Source organism: Passer montanus, unplaced genomic scaffold (genome assembly GCF_014805655.1).
Source record: "Passer montanus isolate IOZ18808 unplaced genomic scaffold, ASM1480565v1 scaffold30, whole genome shotgun sequence".
Classification (NCBI taxonomy): Eukaryota; Metazoa; Chordata; class Aves; order Passeriformes; family Passeridae; genus Passer; species Passer montanus.
Window position 1 is genome coordinate 5,934,069 of NW_024367708.1, and position 23,271 is coordinate 5,957,339.

The window sequence follows — 23,271 nt, forward strand, 5'->3', positions numbered from 1 at the left end:
TCTCTATCCCTTGGTTTATATGTAATCCATCTACTCAGATCTTCCTCTCATCTGACAGCAAATCATTACATATCACACCAGTAAATGGGAACAAAATGAATGTTCATTTAATCACCTAGCAAGACTCCCAGAACTGTTGAATTCTGCTTTTGATCCTTTCACAGGGCTGAAATGTGCTGGGAATGAGTCTAGCTTATGTGACCACTGATCTCAAACCAGATGAAAATGTACAGTGGTCGGTACATCTCAGTATCACCAAAGTCATTGAAAAGCACAAAAAAAAATTCATTGAAGATTTTAATTAGACTTGTCCTTGCTGTTGAAGGTCAGTTTCCTCTATTTTTTTTCTAATTTTACAACAATAAGACTCTAACTGTCCCGAAACAAATGGACAAAAGCAGACAGCCATATTTCAGATCCATCTCTTTATACCATGTTTGAATGCATCTCATATTATGTTGCATAAACAGATCCTGCTATTACAACTACCACTTTAAAAAACCTCTTTGCCTGCTTTATTGCATTGTTTAAGATAAAAGGAATTAGCTAGAGATAGTTGAATTGGAGCTGGATCAGTATCTGTAAACTTGGTAGTACTAGCAGAAGACTACTAGCACTCTAAAGGCTTTACTCCTTTGTCTTCTAATTTTTGATCTGCCTTTATAACTTCTGATGTTACTCAGTTGGTTTCTCCCTTCTCCCAGGACAGATTAGGCACTCCTGGCCCTCTTCTTTCCTGAAAAAAAAGTCCTTGTTTCCCATAGTTTGTTGTGGGCTGAATCCCACCAGACAACAACATGGGTCTGCTCCACACTCCTACCAAAACACCCACACTCTCAATAAGATCCTGAAAGTTTTGGATATTTGAATCTACTGACAGGGTAAGTTTTATTTGTTATCATATTAAGAAACACTTCAGACCTAACAAAGATTCCACCTTGCACAGTGGAAATCCTCACTTCAAGTCTCAAGAAAAAGGTCTTTGTAGTAGTGTGCCCCCTAATGACAGAGTGGCAAAGCTAGCCTTTGTCCCCCAAAAAAGGAAAGAAGCCCAGAAGTTTCTCTCAACGATTAGGTGAAAAGCCACCTCATAGGACCTCAGAGACTTCACCAAAAACTCTGGGTCGTCTAATTGGATAGAAGCCAAAAAGTCTCACCTGGCCCATCAGGTAGAAAAGAGGAGAACAAAAGAACTAAGAGGCTTTTGTGAGGTGTTTATACCAGGGGTAGATCCCTGTACCTGGCTCGAGTTTTTCTGTTCGTTATTTTGCCTTTTATTAAACCTTTTTGTTTCTAACACTGCAGCAGAAGCCATCCTGTTTATTATTTGCCTCCAAAGTTAATAGCTAGGCGATCCTTGGGTGTGTTAGGTTCCTTTTTGAGGGTTTATAAGACCTGGCCCAAGAAAAAGAAACTAACAGGTCTTGACTCAGCTTCAGCTAATCGACAGAGATATGGAACCTCTCTGAGAGCAGGATGTTAGCCTCAGTGACTTCAGCCCAACCTGGCAAATAATCAAAGGTGATCTTAGGGCTCGATATCACTGTCATACAGATTACCATTAGGGATTAATATGTCTCAATTTGCCTCAGTGAAACAAAAAGTAGTTGGTATTTAGTTCAGACTTCAGTATCTGAAGGAGAAAAGTGAAAGCTAGACTTGACCAAGAACTACAAAAATATCCTCGGTTCCAGGTTTACCAGCTTGCCTGAGGACCTTCTCCTTACAACACTGCAAAGTGTGGTACATTTCCCTGTGATTTCTAGGCAACAATAAGCTCAGAGGAGGACAAGCATCTGCAGATCCACGCAGCATGCCTGGTGTGCAGAAAATGAATGGCCACAGTCCCAAAGCACAGTAGAAATGCAGTAGGTTTAATTTATCCACAACATGCTGGCCCTGCTTCTAGCTTTGGGAAATCAGTCTGCTCTTCTACATATAAATAATACATCTTCTACACACTGTGTTATGGAGATGCTGCTCAAATGCAATGAATTTCATAAGACCCAAATTCACATGCTTTTCCCAGTGTGAGAGCAGCTGCTGCCACGGCTAAAATATCTCAGAAGAGCCTCTGAGTGATGAAGCTATAGGATATCCTGGGAAGGACCTTCCCACCCTCCTGGTGAGCCTGTAATATTGCACAGTGAGGAAGGAAAAACTCCAAGGTGACAGAGAGAGAGAGAGAGAAATGGAAACTTCATGCAGAGTTTTGGCCACAGGCTTGGGCAAGGGAAACTAAACTCAAGGTGCAGCTCCCTCTAAATTTCATACATGAGACATTACACACTGTAGATGAAGACAAGAAGTGTCTGGGAGCTGGAAGGAGAGCTCTGTGTCTTTCACCTTCTGAATTAGGGAGGGCTCTGATGCCCAAGACACTCATCATCACTAAACAAACACTGTTCCTTATAGACTACATGAGAAAAACAGATGCCTAAAATAGGTGAGTGGTGTTTTCCCTCTGCACATATCAGAGAGATCTTTCTCATTCTCTTGACAAGGCAAGGTGTTTGCTTTAGGAGGCTTTTTAGGTGAAGCAGTGCTTCAGTTTGCTCCACATCACACATCTGGAGAGGTGGACTGGATTGCAGGTGTACTTTCAAACCCTTTTTCAGTAGTGCTAAGCACCAAACTCTCTTCCTTTGTACAGGCTCTTCTCATATCACCAGAGATCTTCAAGCAGCATAACTGAAGCAGGTGGAAGATAGAAAAAGAATCAACATACATGAAAAATAAATACTGAAATAGTAAATATTAAAAAAAAATCTGCTTGTGAAAAACAGGCTGTTTAACTTAAAATTTATTTTAATCTTCTCTCACATATCACGTGTTCTGGCCTATCCAAATGATATTTCATACTCTCCTACTAAGCTGGAGACAGAGTCTTCTGATTTACTCTGAATGACAATATGACCTGCTCTCTTCAATGCCTTGTATGTGACAAGGGAAACTGCAGCTTTACAGCATTTGCAAGGGAGGGAGATTTTATTTTTGTCTTACCAGTTGAAGGAACTATGACTAACATTTAGCTCATGTTTCCACAGTGCTTTGATGCTCTGAAGTGCTGAGTTCATGGGACAATGCAGTGTTTCTAAGAGGCCTTTTCATGCAATTTCTGCTACGATATCTTCGCTAACAGCTTGTAAGTATCTTAACTTGCATTGTAGCACTATCTTCAGCTTCTCTTTGGCTGACTCAGAGAATTTGGAAAGTTTGCTATGTCACGTGGATATAGAAACAAGCTTAAATCCATAACATTGCTGATTCTTTACTTTTAAAGAACCAGCACACTGTTATTTCTTGATAACTAAGAATGATTACAGCTGCACTTTTCCCATTGGTTTTATTTGCAATGACTTCTTAATCCCTTGTACTGTTGCTGTTCTTGTTTGACAGACAGGTGACTGCTGGATTAATCCCTGAAACTTTATGTTCTATTTAGCAATGACATTTGCTGGACTATTTTAAGGAAATTAATAGTCTCAAGTTCTACATTTCAGGTAATAAAAACTTAGCAACATGAGATTTCTAGCATGAACTTCAGACACATTTTCTATTCCTGAGGGAAAAAAATGATGATTTGCATTCACACTAACATTTTGAAGGTTTTAAATGGTGTTTACAAGGTATGGATAAGCAATTGTATGTACTCATTTTACAGATTTTCACAATGAAGGTTAGAACATGAAACAAGTTACATTAACCACAGCCTTAATCCTTTGCCAGTAAAACTTGCGATTGCAATTTTGGATTGGAATTTTCCATTATTTTGGCTATCTATTAGAAGTCAAACAGACTTAAATGATGAAGAAATCTCTTCTTGAAGAATCACTTATATGTAAATTTTCTATGGAATTCTTTTCAAGATTCACAGAAGAGGAAAAATATCAGTTTCCTGATGTGTAGAGCCATCCAGAAGCCAAAATATGTTTCATGGAGCCTCAGGTAATCCTTTCTGCATGCAGCAAGAGAAGGGAAAACTGGAAGGAACCTTCTCTGTTCTACTTCTTACTTATCATCTCATGGTAAATCAAACTGTTGGACACCAAAGCTTAGCAGCACCTGGGAATCTCATCCTCCCTCTTTTATAACCCATGGAAAGTACAGCATGAAGAGGGACCCTACAGGGGGTTAAATATATTTGATACTTAAGGAGTAATCATATGGGATAATTGCTAGTGCCTTGTGAGACCTGGGATTCCATGTCTGTGTGTTTTGTTATGAAGCCTATATTTCCCATTTGCCAGAGCACTAATGCCCACTGTCTCAGCTTCCATTCTAACAGAATGGACAGGAAAATCTTCAAAAAACAGTAATGAGAACACCAAAATTGACCAGACTTTTTTTTTCCATGCATTTGAACCTTAGGGTTGATAGAAGTTCTGATAAAATATTTTTGTTTCTGTTTAAAGCAATCATATTGTTTCCCCACATGGCTTCACAGCTGCCTAGTAATGCATGTTCTCATTCAGCAGACTTTCTCTTAGTGAGGGATGGTACAGGCTTCCTTTCTCTTCCCAGAACATACCCCTAAGTCCTACTGACAGCTAGGGTCCTGTGTTTTTGACGCAAATCCAGCTGAGCAGAAAGTTCATTTTCAGAAGCTAAGGACAACCAGACAGTGACCATGTAAGCCTGATTCTTTAGGAATCATGCTAAGAACAATAGCAATATTTAAAGTAGCACAAAAAAGCTTGACAACACAAATACTATCAACCAACTAAAGTGTTTGTATAGCCAGAAGAAAGCTCAAACCAATAGCTGGGAACTTAGTTTCCTTGCAGATTGTGTTAGCAAGAAAAAAAAAAACATAAACTTTTTCCCACATAAATTTCAAATAAACTTTTCTTTCCTCTTCAGATGACCTTACTGTAAAGAACAAAATATCCAACTCTCCTTTGATTTCTGTAGCGCACTTACACATTCAGACAAAAAAAATTTCTTTATTCCTCTGAAAGTAGAAATTATAAGGACAAGTACAGCAAATTTAATCAAATACTTAATTGATTCATACAGAGAAGATGGTACCAACTGTGATAATTATTTGATTGATGTTCAATCATTGAGATGTCAGATAAATGCAATACAAAATTTGAGCTCCCCTTTTACCTGAAGAGGATTCTTGTTATTTATCATAAAAGTCAGTGTCTTAACTTGTGTTTACAATGATGGCAAAAAAAAGTTACTTTCAGAGGACTCCATAATTAAGCACTAATAGTAGAGGCTTTCTTTGTGGCTAAATAAAAAGAAAAGTATTACCTCATCCAGGAATATTCTGGCAGTCAATGCTTTATGTGTAGTTTGTGCTGATGTAGGTAGCAAAATTAACATATGAAAATCATTAGATGTCTTAGTTTTCAAGTTTCTGCTGTGTATCCAGCATTACAACATGACATGCTCAGCAGCAGAAGACAAATTTTGAACATCAGTCCCAGATGATTTTTTTCAATTCTGAAGTTGTGCAATATCACTTTAGTCTCTGTGATACCTAAAACACTGAGTCCGGGTAGCAGTTAATGATCATACTATTAATTCATTTTTTTCTTATGCTGTCATTAATTCCACCAACACGACTGTGACCTTCAAAGAAATGTCATCTCAGTGACTTCACAATTCTGCAATGGGTTACAAATTGCAGCCAATAGCTGGAAATGTCAAATTTCATGTTTCTGCAACATTTGTAGCAGACTAAATTACAGTCCAGATATGGGAAAAGTTGGCCTGTTTCTCACTTTTGTGAAGAAAGAAAACCATTGCTAGAAGCAACTAGACACTTGCGTGATAATATTTGAAAAGTCTTCAGAATTATCAGCATGTTTAAAACAGACAAGAAATGTCTGGTTTGAGTATAAATATTTCATAACCAGGAAAGATCTTAGATGTAACACAGTTGGACTGACTGCATTCAGTGCTTTTAGCTATAATAATGCTACTTTCATGTAGTCAAATATGAATGCTTATGACAATTTTGCATTTGTTCTATGTGGGTCAGAGAACTGGATGGCTATCTATTAAAATGTTTGAGTGTGAAGACCTGTAGAAGATTATAAAGTGGTCTGCAGTTGTCCCTCCTTTCTTCTACAATGATAGTATTCATAAAATTTATTAGTTGCTTAGAGATCCACCTATCTGCCATAGCTTTTGCCTGTCTTGCCGGCCTCCAGTCCTGTACTGACTGGCATCTTTGTGCCCACCAGGTACTGTTCCAGAAAGAAGAGATCAAACACAGAAATGGAACAAGAATTGACATTCTGCTCTTTCACATAGTTACACTCTGCTTACGAAAAAAATAGAGAGAAAAGTAAGTTAACTTTTAGCTAAATAACCAAGAGGAAAGTCTTGAAGAGATTCTATTTATAAAAGAAATGCTAGCCCAAACACTAGACTGTGTGTATAAAATGACTAGATATTCATCTGAATGTAAACATCACTCATTTCTTGATATCACTCAGACTTTTACTAGATAGTTATTAGCTTTGGGGTCAAATACATTTTAAAGCTGGGCAAAGGAACATAGACTTATTCCGAAGTCTTCTCTGATGTTTCCATGTTCACTTGGAATAAAATTTTCAAAGAGTGGGAGCTCAAAATCTCACAATAACAGTGCTCACAATGGAAAGATACTCCATATTTCTACACTAGCTACCCAACACTAGGGCCTCTGTCCAGAAATTACTATAGTTTGCTTCCAGATTGTAACAAAATACTGAAGACAATTGTTTAAAGACTGTACCATTTTTATATTGCACAATAGGAGATCTTGGAAATATAGAAAGAATCTGTCTTGTGATGTCCCAGAGAAGCAGTGAGAAAAAAGAATAGGATTTCAGCTAAGGATTTACTAAAAATAAAAGGCTATCATGTAGTGATCTTATGAATGAGCAGTGGAGTATTGCTGCACTTCCCTGGCTGGGCTTATGTCCTGGGACTCATCCTTATGAAAGCTATCATCCTGTTTCAGACAGCTGTGTTTATCTACACATTTAACATGCTTCTTCCTTCTATCCTACATCACACCAAGACAACTTCCCCAGAGTTTTCCTGACCTTGAAGATACGTCATTGTTTACATCCAAGGCTTTTGATCCTGAGCAGCATCTGTCAGGCTAAGCAAGTTAAGCTCCATCAATCTGACACAACAGCTCTAGCATTTCCGATAACATGGGACTTCATTCACTCTGAAAAATGGGATTATACCTAACATGGCTTTGCATCAAGCTAAAAATAAACAAGCTCAAATGCATCAGTTATTTTCTCCTTTTGACAGTACAATTGAGCAACAAGCTTAATAATTTTACAGATATGAGTCTCTTGAGGACTGACCACTGAAGACAAAGAAAAGCCATCTGATAAAATCTTTGCAGTTTGAGTCCTTGAGGCAGGTACCTAACTTCTTCTTATTTTGTTTTCCCCCTGAAAAATGGGGTATTTCCTCTATAGATTCTTTCTATTATCAATAATAAATAGGTTGTATAGTTTTACATGTATATGTAGTGGACATAATAATCAGAAAGGTAATAACAACAATACTAGGCTGGATTTGAGTGAAAGAACAAAATAAATGAACCTCAAATTGTATGTTACTGCTAGTAACTCAATAGTACCTGAAAGAAAGGCTTGAGGCTGACAGCAATGCACGTAGCTAGGATCAGAGCTCATCAATAGATGGAACTTGTGGGGGGAGAACAAAAACTTGAGCAATATAATATTTGAATGCTAATCAAAACTGCATCAGTTCATGTCCAGAATGCTTAGAAACTATCTAACTATGATGGATGATGATGAAGCATAGGAATTAGGAAGATCTGACTACTGACTCCATCATGCTTATCAGTACCTCTGCTCTCATATGATAGACAAGCTTAGGTGTTCCAGTAAATCTGATGGTACCAGTTGATGAATTTACCACTGACAGATGGTTCAGCTGCTATTAAAACCAGTGTGAGCTTTATGGGTTTTGTTTGTCTGGTATGCAATGTTGTTTGAAAGGATTCTGATTATCACTCTTTATTTCCATACCATTTCTCTTTTGTTTTGCACTGAGTATCCTCAGATTCTGGTTTTCCTTTTGGTTGTTCATGATTGTTCTTGGATTGCAGAACTGTAAACTGGAGTCACCAAAGAGTTTGTGTAGAGATGACACAGTTAATGCATTTTTCATCAGTGCTATGAATGGCATGAACTATATTTTAAATAGAGAACATGAACAATGCAATATTTTATCTACTGTGTAGACCAAAAAAAAGTATGAAGCAACAGCCATAAAATAGGCAAGAAATCAGAGATGTGAGTTAAATTCATCTCTCCTGAAGTTTAACCTTACCTCAATGTTTACCTGTGCTGTGTTCTTTTCAAGTTTCAAGCTGGTTTTCCTGGATTCTGTGCATTCTCTAAGGTTATTCAAAGGTCTTCTTTTTATAGCGAAATGTATGTAGAAAGTGAAAAACCTGTTCCTAAGAATGTTCTGAGCAAGTCAATTGCAGTTCAAACACATTTCTGTGGAATCCTCATGAACAATGGTTCTGGCTACCTATGGGTTCCTAAATCTATTTTGCATTGTTGGAGATAAGAGGGATCATAACCAATTCTAATGTGAATTATTCCTGGGAATATACCCAGTGAAATCTACAGACAGTTTAACATCCATCATCCCCTCTGCTTACCAACACAGATTCCCTTGAACATGTTGGTCCATTGTTCATGTCCATTCATGGGCTTATACCCAGCTTGAGTTCAGTGTGGGCCGTGTTCAAAGAAGCTGTGTTTTCTCTGATGTCAGAATGACTTAAAGGGCCGATTGATGTTTGCTACCTGTGGGAGTATGTCCTGCCACCAGAAGAGCTTCCATGATGAGTCCTGCCCTGGATTGGTGAAATAGAGCACAGGAAGATTCCCTGGGGGCTAATACACTGGAGATGGAACCACTTTTATTCACTTAAGACAGAATGACTCTTTATCCTCTTCCTTGTCATGTGGTATCCCATGCATCCATTGCACGTACAAAATGCAAACAGCCTCTGTCTTCTCACAGACACCTCTGGTGCTGCAAAGGAACAAGTGTGTATCAGGGCACAAACATGACCAAACGCCTACACGCTCCTCACTGAAATAGATATGCATTATTCACTTGGTGCAATATACCTTTGGGGAATGCACTTTCAGTCACAGAATGGAGCATGAACAAACCTCTTGGTTCCCAACCATGCTTGAAAGCTTCAGGGAAAAATAAGAACAAGAAATAGACTGAAGACTGGAAAAAAAATATTGCCCTGGTGAAAGATCCCTGCTGGAAGGCCAGGTTTATACTCCTGATCTACACTGTAGACTAATTCCTGCAAACAAGAGGACCATAATTCCATTAAACATTCAAATGGAATGCAATTGCTTCAACTCAGTTTTCCTTCAGTGTTTTTCAGAGTTCAGCAATTCATTTGTGCAGAGTTCAGCAATTCATTTTCATGCATATATATAAATACAACTAGATAAATCTATGGACTCATCAAGCTATTATTTTGCAGGAGAAAAAGAAAGAAAATAAACTGCTAGGAACTAGAAGCAACTCCAGCTAATAATGAGTATTGGGTCCTATCTGCTCCCTGTTTTCCAGTCCTAATCAATTTAAACTCAACCTGTGTCAGGTTCCACAGGCATCTCATTGACTCAGTACCACACCACATAAGACTTAGTGGACCCTTACAGAACCCAAATCCAAAGTTTTGCCTACAGATACATTTTAAAAGTTACTTTAGTGGGAAGAATGCTTTATGTGAAAATCTCTAAGTTAGGTGAGGCTTTCATGTGCTTCCTGATAGATATCAGGTGCACCTGAATTCACCTAAATGTTCTAACATATCCCTGTACTTGCCTTGTTTTTATTTTTCAAGACCTTCAGGATATATCTATACCTTTACACAACAGAAGGCCAGGGAATCACTTCAGCATTGGACTCCTGATTGCCACCATTACCCAGCTGCTGATGGCTTCCACCTTGGTTAACTTGGTTAACTCATCTCAGGCTTTCTCAACACAGTTCCCTGCAGTGATTCCTCAGAAAGCAAACATATATCAGACTTCATCAAATTTCTCTGTCTCCATCCTTCACAGCCTGTCAGTACTACCCCAGTCAGCTTTGAAGCCTCCACATTCTCTCTAGCCACACCTGTGGGCACAAAAGATTCACCCTGTACTTCAGGCCATGGCAACACCTCTGTGATGAGCTGCTTCACAGTCATCACATCACTTCACACACCTTAAAGTGAATTAAAATACAGTCACACAGCAACCCAGTCATGACTTAGCATCACCAGGGGATATCCCTGGCCAAGGGATATGTCATGCAAAGGTCAACCAAAAGCCTATTGGATTAAACTAACACAATAGGAACAGGATACCAAGAATACAGTCACCAACAGAAGTCAAATAACTCTTTTTTAATACATCATTAAACGAATAGTGAACCATGCCTTATATTATTTAATTACTTTCAAAAGACTCTTAGGAATGACAGTAATAAATGTTACACAGGTCCTCTGTAATATAAAGTTATTGTTAATTCTATGTTAGATAATTCAAAGATGTCCAGCAATGAAATTAAGTATTTCAATGGTAATAGGTAATTTATTTGTTCTGAGGATATTTTAGTTTGACTGCATTTTAATTTCAAACTCTTGTAGCCATCAATTTCCATGGATGCCAACAAGATAAATAAAGCTGTTAACTAAGTGAGAATTTACTTGTAAGTCGAAATGTGTGCAATAAACTGAAGGCTTTTTCTGATTGCTACCAAACGTTGTCAGTATTAGAAAAAAGTATCTATGAGGCTTGCCTCTCACAAACACTAACTAGAATTTTAATGAGATAAACAATAGCTCTTAGAAAAGGAGTTTTTCTACAGCAAAAGGGATTGAACAGCAGTGTTTCATCTTGGTTACTTCAAAAATAAGAATGATTTGTATCACATTTACTGGATAAACTACACCACGTATTTACATTGATGAAGAGATGGCATCTGCTATTCTTATGTAGATCAATATATATCTATCATTCTGCACCTATTTTCCCACATTTTTATTGGCACAGTGGTGGAATTAAAACTTCTGTGGAATAAACCACAGAAAATAATAAGAATTGCAAATGTTCAGAAAGTTGAAAACATTTGATTGCTTTGGAAAAAAAAATCAGTGCATTTGAAAAGAATAACAGGATAATCAAGCAAGTCCTGTTTTACTATTGCAGTCTAAGAGACTTTTGGGCTTCCAGCAGAGAAGGCATTTATGGATCATCAATGTATTATTTGTAGAAGTAAAAGGAAAAAAATACTTTTGTCTAGAGACAATAGTCTTGATTATGGTGTTTCTCAAGTAATAAAAGTATATGCAAGTCTAGAATATATTTTTGCCTTTTTTTTTTTCCTACAGACACCATCTTAGAATGCCAATTTACTGCTTACAAATATTATTTGCATATATGAGTTCAATAAACAGGCTGCTAAATCTGCCTGGCATTTTGGAGGTGCCAAATGAAGATTTTAGAATGAGTAAATATATGGTTATTATACTTACAAGATCCATAACATGCCAGTCCTCAGACTTCATAAGAATTGTCTTTTGTGAATAATTGCTTTTAAAGTAGAGGTCAGGAACTGAAGCCAAAAATAAATTGATGTTGGCTATAGTTTGTAAACAAGATTCCCTTGACATGCTGGCTTGACTGTCCCTGTTGTAATTTTCTTTGGCTGGCTTTTAATCTTGTTCAGTTAAAATAACTACAGAGAAATTAAAAGGCTGATTAGGTTTGGCAAGATATATTTTCTTGTATAAATCCAATATCTTGAGAAAACAGTCTGGGGCATTCAAAATTTTTCATGTTTATCTGTGAATGTAACTTTGTGTTCAGGGTATAATGTTGATCTACATGTTCAGTAGATACATGAGAAATTATTAGCCTTTTGTGTAATTAGAAAGTTAAGAATCAGAGCAGCTGTAAAATACTGTCTTCATTAAATTAATTCATCTTGGTTGTAGAATCATAGAATGATTTGTGTTGGAATGGACCTTAAAGATCATCTAGTTTAATTCTAGTGTTGCTATGGACAAGGAATGTTCAGCTAGACCAGGTTGCTCAGAACACCATCCAGCCTGTCTTAAAAATCTCCAGGGATAGGTAATCCACCTCTCTGGGAAACCTCTTCCCACCACCCTCACAGAATTTTCTCCAAATCCCTAATCTAAACCTGCTCTGTTTCAGATTAAGCCTATTCCCTCTTGTTCTCTTACTAAATACCTTTCTGAAAAGTCCCCCTCCAGTGTTCTTGCGAGCCGCCTTTAAGTACTGGAAGGCTGCTCAAAGGTCTCACCACAGCCATCTCTTCTCCAGGATGAACAGCTCCAAGTTTCCCAGTCTGTCTTCCTAGAAGAGATGTTCAAGCCCTTTTGATCCTCTTCATGCCTTCCTCTGGACTCGCTCCAACAGGTCCTCGTCTTTCTTGTGCTGATTATCCCAGGGCTGGATGCAGCACTGCAGTGGGGTCTCACCAGAACAGAGCAGAGGGGCACAGTCCCCTCCCTTGCCCTGCTGGCCACGCTACTTTGGATGCAGCCCAGGACATTTTTGGCTTTTTGGGCTGTGAGCACACACATTGAGCCATATTGAGCTCGTCATCCACAAACATCTCCAAGTGTCCTTCTCCAGGGTTTGTCTCAATCCATTCCCTATCCAGCCAATACTTGTGCTTGGGATCTATTGGCAAGATTTGTGCAAAGAAAACCATTGGTTTGGAGCACAGAAAATAATCAAGAAAATAAAATTTCATTTTCTGTTCCTGATCTTTTAGACCAAACTAAAACATTGAGAAAACAATGGCTCCAGGAAGCAGTGTTTCTCATTTCAACAAAAGGAAACAAAAATATCTGGGTCAAACAAATGGTGATGCACACCCAAAATCTTCTTGTGAAAAAAAACCAATATACTGACTGTATGGTACTAAGAACACTATTTTTTATCCCATTAGGATTTTAGCAATGTATTTATCCAAATCATTAGTCCAGTTTTCATGCTATACGTTCATTAAAAGTATTTAAAAAGCCCTCATAAATTATAATCTTATAATTGCTGTACAGTAAAATATACTATTATTTACCTTTTTCCCATTAAATTATGCTTGTTCTTCCAATGTCACTTTGGGTTGAGTTGAGAGCACCAATCTTCTTCCTTCAGAAGTGATGAGTGCATTTTACCTCATGTCATCACTTCCCTGAAGCATTTGTTGGGAAGGGTATGATGCCCATGGTAGTGGGATCTCTTCTTCTTCAGGTTTGGTGGCCATCTCGGTTTAATTTTTTACATTTTCTTAAAAGGACCAGCTTTCAGTTAAAGTTTGAAATTTTTCCAGTACCATCCCTTAGCTCAGTATAACACAAAAGGCTCTTAAACTGGCCTGTGCTGGCAAGGTCTGATAAGATTTGACGGACCTTTGCCATATGCAGCATTTCCAGTATGATCTACAAATGGTCAGGCAAAAGCCACTTGACCACTAGACAAAATATGTTCATGTTTTTGCATAACAAAGTATTAGAATCTGTAGGTTTAGAAAGGATTTCTCATTACACAGGGACTTCAAAAATAATTGAGGAAACAATGACTTGTTACAGTTCAAAAGTCTGGGTTATGGAACACTAATGGATAACTTTTTAGAGGGACAATGACAAAGTTTCATGCAGGCCTATTGTCTCCCTATATTTTAATATCATTACTTCTTGCATCAATTTGCCATGCTTTCCACTGATTCTGATAATTCAATGGTCTGCTTCTATTTACAGGAGCTCTCTGACATAAAGACAGATTTATCTGCAATGCTCCAATGGATAACTTTAATTATACAAGACATTAGTATGTCATAGACCTGTGATTAAACTTGCTAGCAAATTTTACACTGTAGATGTATTTTGTTATAAAATACCAGTTTTCAAAGTGAAATCTATTTAAATAAAGTCAGTCTTTTTGATAAAATGTTACAGAAAAATGCTTTGACATTTAAATCCCCCACGCCCCCAAATTAGTATTTTTTCATTAGTATTTTTTCATTTTAAAAATATCTTCTTTTTTACAACTATACTGGATCATATTGAAAGAAACCACAAATTAATTATGTCACAAAGTAATGCAAAAGAACAGTGAAAATATTTTTTTTAAAGAAATGTTGAGTTATATTTAATGAACATTTTTAGGCTGCTGATTCATGAATGTCTGCATTTTAAATATTTAATTCCCATTGAGAATGGGAACTTACTGTGATGAGAAAACATTTTTCTTCCAATACTATTCATGGGTATTCACTGGGAAATTGAAGTAAGACCCCAGATATATTGTCCAACCTGTAGTTGCTGACCTTTGTCCCAAGGTTTGCCAGATTAGGCCAGTTTGGGAAGCAATCCTGATCTTTAATAGCCAGAGGCAACAAGCTACACAAAATTGCTTCAAAGAAAGTTCTGCTGCAATTTAAGGTGCAAAACCAAAAAAAAAATGCTCTTACTCATACTTACATTTTTTAGACAAACTAAAATGTATTCTGCACATTTGATGAGGTATCCCATCATTCTTAGTTTCAAAATTAGTCTCCTACGTCTCTTCAGTAATTAATGTAAGTGCCAAATAATCTTTTCCCCCTATCTGATAAAAGTCAAGTAGCTTTCTTTAAATGCCAGCAATCATCCTGCTTCCTGATATCTCCTTCCTCACAACACATCCTATCTCCCCTAACACACAATGTCAGTCAAGACCTCTGAATCTAGCAAAGCTGCTTTACATTTTTTCATTCCACTGGGAGTTCTCTGGTCTATCCTCGTTCTCTTGGAGAATGAGATTTTACTTGGTCAAAACAATTCAAGTACCCCTTGTTTTTCTTAGTAGGCAGTGAATTACTTTAATCTGTTCTACTGCTCTACAGAAGCACAAGCCCCATGGACCTTACACCTCTTTGGATAGCAGACTGAAGAGGAGGAGATATGTATCCAGAGATGATGTCTTCCTCATGGCTTGAACACATATATGAATATACATGCTCCTTTTGCTCCTCTCAAAATAACGAATTTTCACCTTGACCCATGCTTGCTTTTTCCTGCACATCCACAAAGCATTCTGTGGGTAAGGCACACAAAATACATTTGTGTCTGATATTTCAAAATGATACATTAATTCCCTCCCCCTCCCCTTTTAATTCTGGGGGACAGAAGCCATCTGTCTTGTAGCTGTGTGCAAGACCTATGCAAAAATAAGTCCTATTGCATTCCAGGCAAATGAGTGTACTCTCTAACACTTAAAAAGTAATTATGGTCATTATTTATCACCATCATCTTCAGTGAGGAAAGAAGCCTTTTGCCCTTCAAGCACAAATAGATGTGGTCTAAAGCAACAAACACTGAATATGACATTCTCTAGTACCGCTCATAAGCAAAATAAATGCAAGCATCTGAGCTGTGCTGATGCTATGAAGACTTAGGGCTGTCTTCTATTGCATGTGCCAATCTTTCCAATAGAGTTTTATTCAAGATATATACATCCTATAAAATACTGCACCATATAGAAATACCTTGAACTGGTACTTCTGGAAAGAGTAACTCTGGAATTGGAATTAAGGGGGAGTGATTAACCCTGGGCTAGTTATCATCTTCTGTGTCGGTAACTGGGGCTGGTGCCTCTGCATGCCACCAGCAGTGCTGTGCAGAGAGGCAGCAGAGTGCTGAATGGCACAAAGTAGGCAGCAGACCAAAAGCAAGCAGCACACACCACTGTTCACAACCTGCTCAGGTGGAGATGGAGCAGCTATTAAACCATAAGGAACACATCATTCAAAAAGCCTCTGAAAAAGCAAAAGCTAAAGAATCAGAAAAAAATTGGTTTAATCACTTTTGCCAAAACTATATTCAGCCTCCAAGGTACTTGTATGCTGTAGCACACATGCTTCTTGGGCTGTGTAAGGAGCACTGCATTTCTTTAAAATGCCAACTTTCTACAATTTGCTATAATTACTAATATTTTGTTCCACATAATAAAATAGTCACAGGTGTGACTATTAAAATATCTCCAAAAATGCAGTTTTGCAGAAATACTTTTCACTGGAGTACAGTTAAACCTATTCATTTTAAAAATCTAAAATGTGATCTAATTTGTAGCTAATGTGCATCTAATGTATTTTTCAAATTTGTAGCCAAATGTCCTCAATATACAGAAAATACAGGGCTTAGGGTACATAAAAAGAAAAGTATACATCAGAGGTACTTTAAATTCAAAGGCCACACTAGAATACCAAATTTATTTTTTCATAGTGAGTATTCACAGCACTTAAATTTCACTTAAATTCCTGGTGGTAAGTCAGTAAGGCAGACAGCAACTTTGAAGGCTTTTGAAGGACTGACATAATGGCTCTTAGAGGGGAGCAGGATCAAGACAGTGAATGGCAGATAATACCTCCGGAGGAACTTAAACTGTCTGAATACGACCTGCAGAGAATTCCTAAAAAGCATTCGACTAGTAACATTTTGATCACAAATGTCCAGAGTTTCCAGAGGCTTTGCAAACATTAAAACCAATAAAGGCACACAAAGATAATTTCACAGTACTGAGAATCAAAGAGCATGTGGTAAGATGGTTTTATGAACTGTACATTTCTGGCATCAACCCTAACATGTTAATCTGATTGCTTTGTCTACAGAAACAGAAGGAAAGAGCTAAGCAATTTTTCTTCATTTTGGTGTTGCTGTTACAGATTGAAGGAATAAGCAATTCATGGAGTTCTGCGTCAAAAAAATGTTCCGCTGTCAGTTCCAAGAATATCTGCAACTGATTGATCACAACCAGCATTTGCTTGACATACTTAATATTGAACAGCATATACCTAAAAAAATTTTTTATAAAACTGAGTTTCAAATTTAAAAGGTACTAATAACTTCTTTGATTAAATGCTAAGGAATATAATTTTGTTTTTAAAAATAGTATGGAAATATAAACTCCTGGAAACTGAAGCAGTTACTTGAAGCAAATTTCTGGCTTAGCTTTCATCAGTTCTATGGGATTTTCCATTATATGACTTGTTGAAAGATGCATGATATGATCTGAATGACTGGTGATTGATGTGTCCCAGGGAGCACAATTTTAACTGTTCCATATGAAATAGATGTCTATCTACCAGGAGCAGACATAGTCCAGCAATTTCCCAACCAGCCAAAAGTCTGGGCTAGTATTAGAAAGGTGAATTCTTAACTTACTGAACTTTTTTTTTCTTTTAACACAAGATTCCCAAAGGTAACAAAAGCCCTCACAAAGATTCTTACTAAAGTTTGACACATTCATTCCTTGACACTTCTGCTTCCACAATATTTAAAAGAAAAAAGGGACAGCTGAAAAAAAGTAATTAGTATTAATTTTCTTTCCAAAACTAACTAAAAAGGTAAAGAAGAAAACCGACAAGGTATATCTAGAAGAATAACAAATACTGAAAACCTGAGAGCTTGACACTGGCCACCTAAACTAAGCGAAGGACTGTGCTCTTCAGTAAGTACCTAGCAAGTTCATACAGTGAGCTAAATACTCCAAATCTTTCTTCTCCCAGTTTCTCTCTTTGATGAACAATTTTCCTGATCAGTCATGTTTGTATTGTATTTCCCATCCCAAGAAATGCCAACATACATCATAAAACAAGACCATATGCTACCAAAATAATATATGAATCTGTTTTGGAAACAAACATTGCTCTGCTGGAATGAAGGATTGAGGTCCAATTCACATTACAGTTTTCCAGGTGTTAGTTTTTAAGCTCAGACATAGAGGAGATATACCCAGTAACCAGTTTACTTGTGCCCAGTCCGTGGCACTCATATGTCAAAGCTCCATGGCTTAGCCTGCATCCTTGGGGAGGGTGGTATCAATCTGCCAGCAGGAAATATTTCCTCCTGTCTGCTTACAGTGATTCTCCACGATGGGCTTGGCAAGGACTGTGTGTGCAATGGAGCTCAGCCCTAAGCATGGAAAGTTCCAGTCCTGAAGTAATTGATGTGGTAAGTTTCAAGATAGTGACATTTTGAGAGGCACAAGGAGAGGATCAGAGTAAAAGCTGGAATTCAGTGTCTCTTCCTGTAGAGCATACTGTCTATTTGCATTACAAAATAGGCTTCTTACAAGTACATTCTTCTACTGCCCATAATAAAGAAAAATACAGAGACTGACAGATATAGAGTGTCACAATGTCATTATTAAACTCAAAACTGACAGAGTTATTAGAAGTAAAATGCAAATTTTTACCTGAGAGGAAAAACTATGGTAAAATCTTCGTCACTGACTGCTTTTAAAATTGAGACTGCCTGCATGTTTATCTAAAAGATGTGCTCCAGTTCCAGTAGGAATTAATTCAAAATGTTATGGGCTGTGTTACAAGGTCAGACTCTGTAATTGCAAATCTTCTATTACAATCAGTTAATCTTCTAATTCAATTTTATGCTATGCATTTCTTATAAGATCTTGAATCCAAAGAAGAATCACAATGAGTGATTTGAGATTCCTATCAAGACTAAAAGAAAACTGAAGGGTCAGAAAGACAGAAAAACACATAAATTGAAATAACAAAATTTAAAAGATCACAAAATTATTGTCAACAAATAACACTAGTTCTATTTTTCAATCAGCAGACTGCTAACATTGAGTTATGTAGAACCAAACTTTCTTTTTCAGGTGAGCAGACAGGTGCTATGCTACCCTGTCATTTTCACTCCTGGGCTTTGCATTTGAGGTTTCAAAATAATTCTGTTTTAATGGGAAAAGAGGAATTTGACCCATCTTCTTCAGCACTTTTGACTATTTGACAGGTATACTACTTGGTATCACTGATACCTCCTTTCAAGTAGAGGAGGAGATCAAATTATTCAAGAGATGTTCCTTGACTTCTTCTTCCATCCATTTTTTGAATGACAGATCTCTTGTCCTCTGTTTGTTGTTTTGTTTTGGTTTTTTTTGTAAAGGATACTGATGATGGTCAGGTCTGTTCTGACTCTTGCTAGAATCAATGAGAGAGCAGCAAACATTGTAAAAGATGGCATATTAACTAAGCCAGGCACATGCTCAGGCCATTGCAAACAAAGAGAATTAGAAACTATTAAAAAATAAATAATCACTAATTTTGTTAAAGGATTGGGTCTGCACTCATACAAATACCTGAAATGTGTTCTCTACATCCACACTGCACTGAGTCTGGTTGAGATGGAGTTAACTTTCTTCACAGCTGTATGGTTTTTGACTGGTGACCAAGAAAGTGCTGATGGCATATTTGTGTTTTAGCTACTTGGTGTCAAGGTCATCCCTGTTTCTCACTGTGCTGCCCCAGAGAGGAGGCTGAGGTGGGCAAGGTTTGACAGGCAGAGGCAGGGAGATTTGGTGAGTCAGGAGAGCTGACCCCAGCTGACCAAAGGGATGCTCTCTATACCCTGTACTGTGCTCAGCAATAAAATAGAGAGAGAATAACCATTGCCTGGGGACTGTCAGGGCATTGCATTGATGTTGGTTATGGATGGATTTTAGCAGGACTTCTTTTCTTTTCTTCTCCCCCCACCCCTCTCCTTTGCTTACTAGGGTGTTTATTGCAACCCAAGAGTTTTTTCTCACTTTTATGCTCCTTCAGCCTGCTTGGGAAGGAGTAAGAGAGTGACTGAATGGGGTCTGTGTTGACAGCTGGGGTCAGCCCACCACAGACACAGCATTCAAACTTGTGTCAATAATGTCACATCTGCGCCTAAGTTGTAATGGAAACAGTCAAAGTTTGGCAAACATTTTCAAAACTGTATTTCTCAATTGTAAAATCCTATAATATGAAAAACACATTCACATGAGTAACATATGCATGCTAAATTCTTACTGATGCACTGTTCACGTTTCCAGATGGGAGAAAAACTAACCAGAATTTTTGGAAACAAAATTCAAAATTCAATAGCATTTGGTCATCTTTACAAGGAGGTTCTTAAAGGGCAGAAAAAGCGTGATTTATTCTAAAGATTCATGCAGATTACAGACTCACAGAACATTGTTAAATTAAATAAATGTACACAGGATGTCTGTCCAATGACCAATATAATTTTCAAAACAATTTTTAGACTGTTGTTCTTTTTTTTTTGTCTGAATATTTTTAATATACAGAATTACTGAAAGTACTGTGGAAACACACCTGTTTGTGCTTAGAGTATATCAAATTACAGCACCTGTAGCCAAGATTTGTTATCAACTATAAAAAAGTTATGCATAAATGTTAGAGTTTGAAAAGAATATGTTCAGAATGACAAAATTTAATACCGGTAAAAGTTAAAAATGCAAAAACAAAGGATGGGTCCAATTTCAACACTTGCATGAATGTCTGGGCAAGAGATACAGAACAGAGTTTTTTAACAAGAAATGTTAAATTTTTATGTAATAAAAACAAAGGATGAGTCCAATTTCAACACTTTCTACTTGCATGAATGTCTGGACAACAGATACAGAACAGAATTTTTTAACAAGAAATGTTAAATTTTTATGTAAAATATGCATGAGAAGATACATGTAAATTTTTTGAAACATTATTTATTTCACTCTTCTGAACTATGAATTACATATTTTCAAAGATTTCTGCCTAATTCAGCCAAACCTTTTTTATTTTTCCTACCTTTTGAATTGTCATTGTATTCTGTGGCAATATAGAGGTGAGTCAGTAAAATAAAATCTTAACATGAGCAAAATTCACTAATTCATATTTTCTAAAACATCTTCATAACAATGTTAAAAGTTCCATCTCTTTTTATACCCATTAAAGTACTTTTTGTGAATAAACCCCACAGATTTAGAGCCCATAATTCAGTCAAATAACATAATTGCATATAATGTACTTGAATGAGGATGAAAGCTTACTTTAGATGTGCTTATAGTAATTTTAGACTAATCTGAGGAAGGAACAGTTTAGTCTTTCTCAGTGTGAACATTGCCATGTTGAACAAGTAACAATATTTTAATTTTGGAAACGTCTGGAAACACCTCAGTTTTGCTAGCACTTGTTTTCTTCATTATAGTCTCTTTTTTTTCCCTTTTTTCCATATTTTTTTTTTCTCAGTGAGTAGAAACATATGCCCAAGTACAACATTGCAGAGAACATTTTCACATTGCATCTCTCATTAACCAAGTCTCCTTTCACAAACACCACTATGTATGAATGAAGGAAGAAAAAAGCAAAGCTTTCCCTTTCTCTGGAAAACACACAGATGTCTCAAGGAGAAGAGGGAAGCACTTAAGAAGCTGTGAAATTCACCACATCAAAACCAAGACTTGCACTGGCTTAGCTTCTTCTAAATGTCAAGGGAAGAAAGGGGAAAAAAAAAAGGAAAAGAAAAATCTGATAAATTCCCAAAACTCTAATCAGTATAAATTCAACATGCACCCCTCTATCTCCAAATACTTTCTCTGGAAACAAAAGTAACCCATAGGACAACAACAAGAATACAATTAAAACCTGTTTCTACCATAGTAATTCAAGTTTCTCCAAATTCTCTTTTCCTCCAGAATGAAAGCATTTCCTTTAAGGGAAATTTATTAACCACTTTTATTGATCATGAGTTATAATCCAAACTTATCTGGACCCTTACAGTCTTTGCATGACCACCACAACTTATTGTGTGGTTGTTCCTAAGGTCCCTGAAATCTCCTTTAAACTAGATAGAAAAGAATTGTAATCAAAATAGCATACTTATCCACTTTATAATATACAGCTGTTCAAAGTCAGCATTTTCATCCAAAAATTTTGTGAATACCCATACATAATGATGTGTGGATTTTAAAAAACTGCATTTACCGTGTAAATTACAGTGTTTTCTAGGAATAAGCTCTGCCAGCATAGGATGTCTTTTTATTAAAAACTGCATTTACCGTGTAAGTGTTTTCTAGGAATAAGCTCTGCCAGCATAGGATGTCTTTTTATAATTATTAATTAGGGGTGGGTTTTCATTTTCTTTTGGGGGATGGGGATTGTTTTTTTTTCCCTTCTTTTAGTTTTTTACATTTGGAGTGAGACTATTAGACCTTGTGAAGGAAGTCTGGAAATTTCGCTGGGTCCCAAGGCTCAGGTGCTCTGGTACTCTGCTCTGGAAGCTCAGCTGTCAGGTAGGTTCCTACAGCCAAAAAGCAATGAGGAGCTGTGGGAACCTGAGTTACCCCTGAAATCTGCCAGAGTCATTTGTGTAAAAAACATCTGATGACAGTCCTTGGTCTGTTTGCATTTTGCTCGTACCAGTGTGGATCACAGGAAACCCTGCTGAGTCTGACAAGCCTTCCAAAAGGGACTCTGGGCCTCCATGAAAAGATCAGGATGTAGAAGATCTAGGCTTTGAAAAATCTCTGCAAAAGTAAGGTTTGCCTCTCTGAATGAAGTGCCATCAATTCAGGTAAACCTCTGACTCCTTAATCTCCCTTTGGGCTACAACATTGCACCTCATGCATTAAAAATTCTGTTCTGGGCCAGAATGGTAGCAAAGTCTTACAATTTCTACTCTACTCCTGAATCCTCTAAACAGCCAGTTATACAGCAGCTTTTCCCCAGCTAATTTTTTAATTGATACTCAGTGTTGACGCTGTGTATTAAGGGCACACAATCCAAGCTTTTGACTCTGAAATTTCATTTTTTAGTATCTGTGTGTATATTTTGTCTTTTTCTAAAATGCACTAACCCATATACATCAAGAGGGAGGCATAGAAGATTAATTTCTTGTATTGATTGTTCTGGGGGAAAAAAAACAGTTTTAAATGTCTTGCTTTCTAACCTTGCTGGAATTTACAAGTTCTTTCTATAACAGGAGAGAATAATTGCAACAATTCCTGTATAATTTATTTTTTCTGAGAAATGTTATGGATTGCTTCTTTACTTAAATGATACTTTTTAGATTGGATTCATGCAGAGATTTTCAGTGCTTTTAATAATTTTTTTTTTGTTCAGTCACAAATCTCTGTTTATCTCTACTATATTTCCTGCATGTTTTAAACAGGATTACACTAAAATGGTGCTCAGCAGAGAAACACAGGGGAAATTGAGTGGCTTACAGTGTTCTTCTCAAGTGAAAGAAGAACCTTGAAGTTTATCATATCTGACACTCTATTATGTAGAGGCAACATCTGTAGGCAAGGATCCATGGACAAGGTTATACAGCATTGCATTAGGAAAGGAATTATCCAGAATGAGCTGTTAGACCAAAAATTGGAAATGAAAGATAAAAGC